Source organism: Macrobrachium nipponense, chromosome 2 (assembly GCF_015104395.2).
Source record: "Macrobrachium nipponense isolate FS-2020 chromosome 2, ASM1510439v2, whole genome shotgun sequence".
NCBI lineage: Eukaryota > Metazoa > Arthropoda > Malacostraca > Decapoda > Palaemonidae > Macrobrachium > Macrobrachium nipponense.
In genome coordinates, this window is record NC_087201.1 from 74,492,676 (window position 1) to 74,501,532 (window position 8,857).

At 36.8% G+C, this 8,857-nt stretch overlaps 1 pseudogene; it reads right to left on the reverse strand.

The window, feature by feature from the left end:
- Positions 1–538: 538 nt before the first annotated feature.
- The window catches only part of LOC135221213 (zinc finger BED domain-containing protein 5-like), a 39,146-nt pseudogene continuing 30,827 nt past the window's right edge, over positions 539–8,857 (reverse strand).

Consider the following 8,857-nt stretch of genomic DNA (forward strand, 5'->3'; position numbering starts at 1 on the left):
TAATACATGCATCTTTACTATTGAAAATTACTTTTGACTCCTTCCAATTTATGCAGTGATCGTCATTTAAACGATTAAACTATGTGAGACCAGTGCATTATTCTCAGCTTGTAAACTATAAGCTCTTTTGTGTTCATTGATTCTGATTGGTAGTCCCCTCCCACTTTCTCCGTAATATTTCTTATCGCAATCCAGACAAGGTATTTCATAAACACCAATTTCTTTGTTAACGCCTTGGCTGGAGTTATTATTTTGCATGAGCCAGTCTTTAAGTCAGGTGTTCTCAAACTTTTTAATTCATCGACCCCCCAATGAAGTTTCAAATCTTCTATCGACCCCCTAGCCTACCATTTAATTATTAATAATTCAAGGGAAAAAAGAACAACGTCAAAATCAATTTTAGTAGTATTAGTTTAGCACTTGACATGCAGTATGATAAAAAAGTAACACACAGTAAGAAAATGTTTAGAAATTTAGATGCACCAGTAACTTGATTCTCAATGGAACATACCATTTTCTTCTTCCACTGTTGACATCATTAATGTGAAGGATGCGCCTGATGGGATTTAACAAGGATACTGATATTAGGTTGAAGGTTGGTGAGCTTCAGCCGTAGGTCACCTCGTTCTTCCAGGCTCAGTCTTCTTTGTTTAGTTAAGACTGCATTTGCATGACCAAAACCAGCTTCAACCATGTATGAGCATGGGAAAGCAAGTGAAAATGGCTGAACTACTGTACAAAGCTAAGGATATTTAGCAACGTTGTGCTCGTTGATCCAGAATTCACGGAGACCTTTTCTTCTGAACAAGGCACTTGCTTCAAGGTCCACTATCATGTCAATGAATTCCTCTTCCAGGTGTGAGGCAATATCTGCATTCCTTATTTCAACATCAAACGGAGTTGGAATCCATTCTGGCACTTTCATATTTTCCGGGTCTTCAAAGCGCACTTTAAAGTCTTCAATTAAATTCTCCAAATGAGTCATATAAATTTCTATGTCCCCATCAGAAATGCTTTCACTTTGTATCTGTTGTAAGTTTGAAAAATACTGAAAATCTCTACGTGACAGTGAAGCTCTAAACAAGGAAAGCTTGCCTTGGAATCCTAGTAAAACTGTCCTGGCCTGAATGATGGTAACATCTTTACTTTTCAGTCAGTTTTGTGTCTCATTAAATTTAGTATAGAGGTCTGTTAAATAGAACAGGGAATTTTTGCATTTTTTAATTCTTCACATAAAGATGAGTCCACGTCTGCAAGGAACTGAACAGTTGAGTCATGTAGGACAACAAGTCTTTGCAAGCTGTGACCCCTAGAGAGCCACCTCACCTCAGTGTGCAGGAGTAATTGCTTATACATATCATCATTCTCTTCGCACCGCAGTGCAAGCAATCGCGAGTTAAGTGGATGTGCTTTGATTTTGTTAATTGCCCTGATGCACACTTTCAAAGCATCATGCAGTCCATCAGTCCATCACCGAGCTTCTTGGCTACAAGATGTTGTCTGTGCAGTGCAAGGTGTACGATACGTACATCAGGCACTTTCTGTTTGAGTAGGCTTGCAAATCTTCTGTACCGACCCACCATCGCTGGTGCACCATCAGTAGCCACTGCAGTAATATTGGAAAGAGTTACATTGTGCTTTTCAAAATACTGCTGCACACATTGTAAAATTGTCTCACCTTTTGCATCAGCTGTGAGATATTTGGCAAACAAAAATTCATCAATACTAATGTCCTTTTGACTTTGACTGTAATACCTCAAATATGCCACGAGAAGATTGGAGTGGCCAAAAGTTGACTCATCAAGTTGGAGACATAACTTACTATAAAGAAGTTCCGATACCAAAGTTTTTTCGACGTCATTTGCCACTTCGCCAAATCTTCTTTGCACTGTACTTTTACTTAATGGCAAATTTTTCAAAAGAGAGCGAGAGTCTTTCTTCATAACAGTTTCTATAACTTCTTTAATGGCCGGGATTATGATTTCCTTACCGATAGTGTGCGCCTTTCCTTTTTTTCTTATCATGAGGGAGATGTTGTATGAGGCTTTCAAACCTCCTTCAGTATCAGCACTGGCTGGTGCTTTGAAAAAAATTCTTGATATTTGAACGACTTTTGAATTTCTCTTTTAGTGTCTTGAGATAGTCAAGGTCTTTGTTTTTCTCATCAGAGTGAACTCTTTCAAGGTGGTCCTTCATCCTTGCAGGTCTCATGGCATCATTACTGAGTCATTTCACACACTAGGCACAATGGTACGGTGTCATTTGTTAATGAAGTAATGAATCCATATTTCAAATATTCCTGAGAATACTGTCGGCATTTCTTCTTAGCAGCAACAGCAGCCATTATAATCACATTTTTTAATGGACGTCCCAAAATACAGTTCAGGGATAACGAGAGCTGAGTGTGCACTGAACTACTATATGCGAGACAGTGAAAGAGATGTGGGTGGGACGAGGTGGGGTGGCGGATACGCTTGCACGCTCGGTGTTGCAAGCTCTGTTGAAAATTCTGAGATCTTGTATTGAAAGAATTATTTATCTATTTTTCTTTCTTTTTTTCAAATTCAAGAAAGTATATATATATATATATTATATATATATAATATATATATATTATATATGTATATATATATATACACACATATATATATATATAGATATATATATAAATACATATATATATTTGATATACTATATATACTACTATATATATATATATATAGATATATATATATATATATATATATATATATATATATATATATTATATATATATATAATACATATACTATATATATATATATATATATATATATATATAGTATATATATATATATATATATAAACCATATATATATATATATATATAATATATATATATATGTATATATACATATATATATATATATATATATATATATATAATATATATATATATATATTATGCTAAGGTCTGATAATGAGATTTTATAAATTATTAACGAGAATTTCAAATTGGAGGCTTCATTGGTCCTGTAGACCCCAACAGTGAACATTCACCGACCCATTAATTATTCATCGACCCCTGTTCCATTGACCCCTAGGGGTCGATATCGACCACTTTGAGAACCCCTGCTTTAAGTGTATTCTTATAGTTGAACACCAGATCGACCTTTTCTTTGCTTTTTTCATTAACTGTTTTTCTAATATTTCGTAAATTAGTATTAGATGGTAAGGTTAGATCCTTTTTTTTTTATTCTTTTCTGTATTCGTATAGACTTTTGATGTAGAAATCCTTTCGGCTTTAATGAAGGCATTATCTATGAAATTTTCTGGATGGCATAATTTTCCAAAAACTTCTTTTACATGATGAAATTCGCTGTCAATATATCCAGGATCACATGTTTTAAAGGCTCTTAGAATTAAATTTATCATTATACTTTGCTTTACTTCATTATTAAGAAAAGAGTAGAAGTGGACATTAGCTTCAGCATTAGTCACTTTTCCGTAAACAGTCAATTTAAAACTAAATGTAATAGGGTCATGGTATAGCAAAACATCCAGAAAGGGCAGCTTATTTTCCACTTCATATTCCACTGTAAATTGAATGGAAAGTAATATGCTATTGACATATCTGAAAAACTTTTCGAAGTTTATTTGATTACCTTGGAAAATTACGAAGACATCGTCGACATATCTTACCCAAATGAGTGGTTTTAGATTTGGATCATAAATAATGCCTTCATTTATAAAAAACAAAAGGATTTTTTTCTACGTCAAAAGTCTATATGAATACAAAAAAGATAAAAAAAAATATCTAACCTTACCATTTAATCCTAATTTACGAAATATTAGGAAAACAGTTAATGAAAAAGATGAAGAAAAGGTCGACCTGGTCTTCAACTATATGAATACACTCAAAGGCTGTCTCATGCAAAATAATAACTCAGCCAAGGCGTTAACAAAGAAATTGGTGTTTATGAAATACCTTGTCTGGATTGCGATAAGAAATATTGCGGAGAAAATGGGAGGGGACTACCAATCAGAATCAATGACCACAAAAGAGCCTATAATTTGCATTCTGATAATAATGCACTAGTCTCACATAGTTTAAATGACGAACACCACATAAATTGGAAGGAGGCAAAAGTAATTTTCAATAGTAAAGATACAGGTATTAGAAGGTTGGTTGAAGGAGCAATTATTAAAAGGGATCTCTACATGGAAGGCAATAAAGCCTTTACACAGGAAGATTTCATTTTTAATGAAATGATTTGCTGTCATTTTATAAGAGATTATAATATGGAAAGCTTGCATAATGATAACACCGATAATCTAGCCACCTCTGATGCTGCCGCTGCCTCATCTTTCTTTCAGGTAACGGGGACCCACCTGGTGCCCCTGGTTGCAGGCGCCCAACCAAGCTGCTATGGACAACCGACCAGGTGATTCAAGAGTCGAACTGCCATTTCGTCGATCTAGGCGGTTAGCTGGTTTGCCGCTAGAGAATGAGGGGATAATGTGAAGAGTCAACTACCCATCTTCAAAAAACCTACTTGTAAACAAGTAAAAAAAAACAAAGTTTTTTAAAAGTCACTTTGTGTAATTATATTTAGATTGACAAGGAGGACCGTGCAGGTCATCGAAAGCTTTCTGCTTTATATTTTAAATAACAAAATCAAACAAACACGTTATTGTGGATTTACTTTTCCATTTTATTGACTCATGTGATTATGAGTTTTCTTTGAATAATAATAATAATAATAATAATAATAATTATAATAATAATAATAATAATAATAATAATAAAGGCTAAGAAGCAAGAAAACAAGGGAGGAACTCAACGAGAAATACAAAGTACAAGAGAGGGGACTAAACAACACAATAGAAGATGTAAAACAGAGGCTTAAGGCCAAAGCACACAAGATCCAACGGTACATGAAACAGGAATAAGGGATACCAACAGAACAAAACTATTCGGAACCAACCAGAAAACAAGACTATACAGCCAACTAAGAAGGGAAGACAACCACCCAGAAATTCCTGAAGCCGAACCAAGTAAGAGACTCTGGGAAAACATATGAGCAACCAGTATCACACAACAAACATGCAACATGGCTCCAGGAAGTCAAGGAAGAAGAAACAGGGAGAATAAAACAAAGATTCACAGACATCACGACAGACACAGTCAGACACCAACTAAAGAAAATGCCAAACTGGAAAGCCCCAGGTCCCGATGAAGTCCATGGATACTGGCTCAAAAACTTCAAGGCCCTACACCCACGAATAGCAGAACAACTCCAGCATTGTATCTCAAATCACCAAGCACCCAAATGGATGACCACAGGAAGAACATCCTTAGTACAAAAAGACAAGAGTAAGGGAAATATAGCCAGTAACTACAGGCCTATCACATGCCTACCAATAATGTGGAAGTTACTAACAGGTATCATCAGTGAAAGGCTATACAACTACCTAGAGGAGACAAACACCATCCCCCACCAACAGAAAGGCTGCAGAAGGAAGTGTAGGGGCCAACACAAAAGACCAGCTCCTGATAGACAAAATGGTAATGAAGAACAGTAGAGGAAGGAAAACCAACCTAAGCATGGCATGGATAGACTATAAGAAAGCCTTCGACATGATACCACACACATGGCTAATAGAATGCCTGAAAATATATGGGGCAGAGGAAAATACCATCAGCTTCCTCAAAAATCAATGCGCAACTGGAATACAATACTTACAAGCTCTGGAATAAGACTAGCAGAGGTTAATATCAGGAGAGGGATCTTCCAGGGCGACTCACTGTCCCCACTACTCTTCGTACGTAGCCATAGCCATGTTCCCATGACAAAAGTACTACAGAAATGGATGCCGGGTACCAACTCAAGAAAAGAGGCAACAAAATCAACCATCTGATGTTCATGGACGGACATCAAGCTGTATGGTAAGAGCATCAAGGAAATAGATACCTAATCCAGACTGTAAGGATTGTATCTGGGGACATCAGAATGGAGTTTGGAATAAAAAAATGCGCCTAGTCAACATACAAAAAGGCAAGTAACGAGAGCTGAAGGGATAAAGCTACCAGATGGGAGCAACATCAACACATAGATGAGACAGGATACAAATACCTGGGAATAATGGCAAGGAGGAGATATAAAACACCAAGAGATGAAGGACACGATCAGGAAAGAATATATGCAGAGACTCAAGGCGATACTCAAGTCAAAACTCAACCGCCGGAATATGATAAAAGCCCTAAACACATGGGCAGTGCCAGTAATCAGATACAGGCAGGAATAGTGGAATGGACGAAGGCAGAACTCCGCAGCATAGATCAGAAACCAGGAAACAAATGACAATACACAAAGCACTACACCCCCAAGAGCAAATACGGACAGACTATACATAACACGAGAAAAGGAAGGAGGGAGAGGAACTACTAAGTATAGAGGACTGCGGTTCAACATCGAAAAACAGAGCACTGGGGCAATATCTGCAAACCAGTGAAGACGAGTGGCTAAAGAGTGCATGGGAAGAAGGACTAATAAAAGTAGACGAAGACCCAGAAATATACAGAGACAGGAGAAAGACAGAAAGAACAGAGGACTGGCACAACAAACCAATGCACGGACAATACATGAGACAGACTAAAGAACTAGCCAGCGATGACAATTGGCAATGGCTACAGAGAGAGCTAAAGAAGGAAACTGAAGGAATGATAACAGCGGCACAAGATCAGGCCCTAAGAACCAGATATGTTCAAAGTACGATAGACAGAAATAACATCTCCCCATCCCATAGTAGGAAGTGCAATACGAAAAAATGAAACCATAAACCACATAGCAAGTGAATGCCCGGCACTTGCACAGAACCAGTACAAAAAGAGGCATGATTCAGTGGCAAAAGCCCTCCACTGGAGCCTGTGCAAGAAAACATCAGCTACCTTGCAGTAATAAGTGGTACGAGCACCAACCTGAAGGAGTGATAGAAAACGATCAGGCAAAGATCCTCTGGGACTATGGTATCAGAACGGATAGGGTGATACGTGCAAACAGACCAGACGTGACGTTGATTGACAAAGTCAAGAAGAAAGTATCACTCATGATGTCGCAATACCATGGGACACCAGAGTTGAAGAGAAAGAGAGGGAAAAAAAATGGATAAGTATCAAAGATCTGAAAATAGAAATAAGAAGGATATGGGATATGCCAGTGGAAATCGTACCCATAATCATAGGAGCACTAGGCACGATCCCAAGATCCCTGAAAAGGAATCTAGAAAAAACTAGAGCTGAAGTAGCTCCAGGACTCATGCAGAAGAGTGTCATCCTAGAAACGGCACACATAGTAAGAAAAGTGATGGACTCCTAAGGAGGCAGGATGCATCCCGGAACCCCACACGATAAATACCACCCAGTCGAATTGGAGGACTGTGATAGAGCAAAAAAAAAAAAAAAAAAAAATAATAATAATAATAATAATAATAATAATAATACTCGTACATCAATTAAAAAGGCTCATGATGAATAAGTGCATTCCAACTTTACTAGAAAAATATAATTTTCAGATATTTCCGTTATTAGCGTTTAGACTCTCCTATAAATCTTACCCAAGCCGCCCCAAGCCTATCTTATTTAGGTCTTTGAAAGTTAGTAGGTATAATTATAGTTCGTTTTATAGTATAGAGAGTAAACAATAGTGAGTAAAGATGTTTGTAAAATTAAGTAAAAGCTGCATAACACGGAAACGAAAGTGATTTAGCTTTCAGAGGGACCATCTCCCCTCCTCCCGTAATACAACTGATCAGAATTGTGACAAAAAAACAACAAAAATTCTAATCATGTGAATTCTGAGGAGGAAGGGAGAAGGCCACTTCGAAAGCCAAATAAATTTGTGGGTTTCAATAAACCTTGTATACTCTGAATAATTTGTAGTTTATAGTACTCTTGCAAAGCCTTTCCAACGTACCAGAGTATTGTATGTTTTTTTCTTCTTTACAATGGGCTACAAAACATCGCTGACCAGCAAGGGGTCCGCGTTTCTAGAAATAGGATAAAGGGTGGAACAAACAAGCTGGGATCGTCACTTTAAGAAACCTTTGTGTTGTTAGTAGAGAAAGAGATAGGGGACAGAGAGGCATTTTTAATTTGCGAGAAAGAGAGGTAGGTAGAGAGAGAATTGTCTGCCATGCTCGCTGCAGGGTAGCATTTAAGAAATGGTAAAAAATAACCTTAGGCGGGTCTAAAGGTTATTTTCAAGCACCTTTGATTAAATTATTTTATTCAGCATCATCTAATTTTGCCTGTTCGGCGGCCTCGATCCCTATTTTGTTTTTCTTATTAATCTAGGTTTCATATTGTTTTATCCGTTTGACTGATAGTCAGGTTTCGGACGCAGAACTATGTCTTTATTTAATTCTTTCAAGTCAAGATTCTGGGCACTTATGTGTAAATCGTTTGGGGGTAGATTATAAATTATCTTTACTGTAGTTTTTTTTGCGACCTGGTTTTCACGCCTCCTTCCCCGACCCCCCTAAAAAAAAAAAAAAAAAAAAAAAAAACACACACACACACACACAAAGCGAAACGAAACTAAATACATATGATGGAATACCGATACATGAATCTAAGAATATGTAATTAAAAAAAAAAAGGGATAAAGTAGATTTTGCTGTGAAAGAAATATTACCTTTTCTAAAAGCAGAAATAATTTCCGTCTTCAAAATGACCATTATAAAAAAAAAATGCTGTATCACGATATTGGCAAAACAAACGCCTGCCTAAATCATAATGACATCGAGGAGTAAAACATATCTCATAGACTGTGAACTTTCATAACATGGATTATAATAGGATCACGTTTGATCTTAG